At 40.1% G+C, this 2,429-nt stretch overlaps 1 protein-coding gene across 3 annotated transcripts in view; it reads right to left on the bottom strand.

Moving 5' to 3' along the window:
- Positions 1 to 2,429, bottom strand: part of LOC121925291 (disks large homolog 2) — a 167,914-nt gene that overhangs the window by 68,978 nt on the left and 96,507 nt on the right. The gene's annotated exons all lie outside the window — the stretch shown is intronic.

Genomic DNA, 2,429 nt, shown 5'->3' with positions numbered 1-2,429 from the left:
TCCCCATCACGTTCCCTTTTAGAATGCGACAGGCCCATTCCAGGGACTGTGTGATAAAGTTCCTTGTTTTTGTTTCTATTATCTTTCTTGTATTTTTTGGTAAATTTTAATGTATCTTGTTGGCACACTACACTTGGTACAGTCTGCCCTCCATATCTGCGGACTTGCCATCCTCTGCTGAGTGTGGTGGCAGAGGAGCAGGAGGAGGAAGGAAGAGAAGGTGGTAGTGGCAACGGGAAGAGGAAGGAAGAGCAGAAGAAAGGAAGAAGTAGAGGAAGAGGCAGAAGAGGGGACAGTGGGTGAGAAAGAGAAGAAGGAGGAAGCAGAGGAGGAAGGAAAAGGAAGCAGGAGGAAGAAGAGGAGGAAGAGTGGTGGCAATGGGAGTGGAAGAGGAGGAGCAAGGAAGAGGAGGAGAGAGGAAGACCGAGAGGAGGAGGAAGGGAGGCAGCCACCTGCCGTGGCAAGTTGGGCTTCAGGGGGGAGGGCAGGGCGGCAAAGTCCCATTGTCCTCAAACATCTGTGGCATTTGAGCAACTGTGGATTTTGGTATCCACGAGGGGATCCAGAACCACATAAACTAGCAAAACCAAGATTCATGTTACTATTACTCCATTTTTTAGAAATAATTTTTTTAAAAAATAAATAAAAGTAAATTCCATTTGTAATAACTGCTTGAACACACTGTATTTTAATAGACCAATTGTGATAGTTTTATGCCAAATCAAATTGTACATAGTCGCATTTTATGTTCCTAAAGTAATAGAGTAATTTTTAATGTGTGAAAAAAATGCTGATGTTACATTTTTAATTTTTTTTCTGAAAATTTCCATCTCCCCCCTGGAAAAAAACCCCAGAAAAACAAAACAGGTTTTTTTGGGGCCATGGCTTCAAAGTTTCCGGAAATTTTACATCTCTAACCAGTTCACTCCATGCATCAGAGGAAGTAGACCAAGTCTACGATGGCTTACGCTACAACTTCTTTCACACAGTTAGTCTCAAAGGTGCTACAAGATCCCTCTGCGTACTGATATTCCAGATTAACATGGCCATATCTTTAAATGCAAGACATGTTAGTGAGGGAAATCACATCCTATGACAAACAGACCTCTTTCACCACTTGGGGGAGCACTTCTGCGCAAACACAAGTGTACAATTAAGCTTGACTCTGTAGCACATTAAGTTTTGGGTAACAAGGTTAGCAGTATCATTAGTCTTTTTTTTAAAAATGTACCAGCAGATACCACCACCACCACCATTACAGCATTTTGTGTTTTCTAAACTGGATTTTTAAAAATAAATAACATAAAGCTAACTCACTAATAACAAATAAAACTAATGGCCTAGGTTTTTTAAAGGAACAAATTACTTCTAAATTTAATATTTCCAACTCTGGGTTATTTCACTCCAATCCTGTTTAATGGGATTAATGGGATTAATGGTCCCAATAAATGCGGTCCTTCACTCTGTTAAATCTCTCTTCTTTGATATGGTCAATGGTGTAATGTGTGGTTATCTGAGTAGAAGGTGTTTGTCTTGTGGCCAAACTGTCAGGCTCAGAGCTACCACCAAGTGTGTTGTGTGGTAACAGCTTGGCAATTTCAGCACTTGTTACTTTGCCCAATGACTGCTTTAAAAAAAAAAGATGTACAAACACAGCCACCCACATGCACATAGAGTTATTTGCTTACTGATGAACAGAGGCTCAGCTAGAGAAATTGGGGGAGAGAAACCCAAAACAGACAGATGGGACCCAGTCGAGCCCAAATGTTTCAAAATCTGTCATGCTTTGAATGAGCTCAACTTGCAACAGGAGGTCTAGTTTCCTCTATTTTAGGCAGTTTGAGCCCAGGGCTGTCCCAAGACATGCGAGAAGGAAACGACAAGAAGGGATCTTCTTCCCTATGCCTCTCCATTTTCATGTTCGTTTACAGAGATTTTGATCCAAAATGATCAAAGATCTGGAAACCAAGCCCTATGGAGAATGACCTAAGGAGCAGGATATGTTTAGCTTGGGCTGCTGCCACACTAGAGAATCAATGCACTTAGACTCTGTTTTAATTGTCATGGCTCCATCCTACAGAATCCTCAATGTTTCAACTGACACTTTAAAGGAGCTACTTTTGGGTCCTACTTCCCAAATAGGTTGAGCTCTTGGATACTGGCTTATAATGATTTTTTAAAAATGTAAAAATATCCACAAGATACAAAAATTAAAACACAATTATACAATTAACAGTGAATTCTTGCATTGGCAGGAGGCTAAACTTGATGGTCATCAGGGAACTTTCAAATTCTGTGAATCTAGGATGCAATTTCAACATTGGACAATGGGAAAGAATAGCTAAAAAGTAATGGAGGATCTGCTAAGATCTTTATAAATTCTTGAAATCCTGTTTTGAATCATCATCATCATCATCATCATCATCATC

This window comes from Sceloporus undulatus, chromosome 3, assembly GCF_019175285.1.
Source record: "Sceloporus undulatus isolate JIND9_A2432 ecotype Alabama chromosome 3, SceUnd_v1.1, whole genome shotgun sequence".
In the NCBI taxonomy this organism is placed as follows: domain Eukaryota; kingdom Metazoa; phylum Chordata; class Lepidosauria; order Squamata; family Phrynosomatidae; genus Sceloporus; species Sceloporus undulatus.
This window is presented reverse-complemented; position numbering and strand designations above follow the sequence as displayed.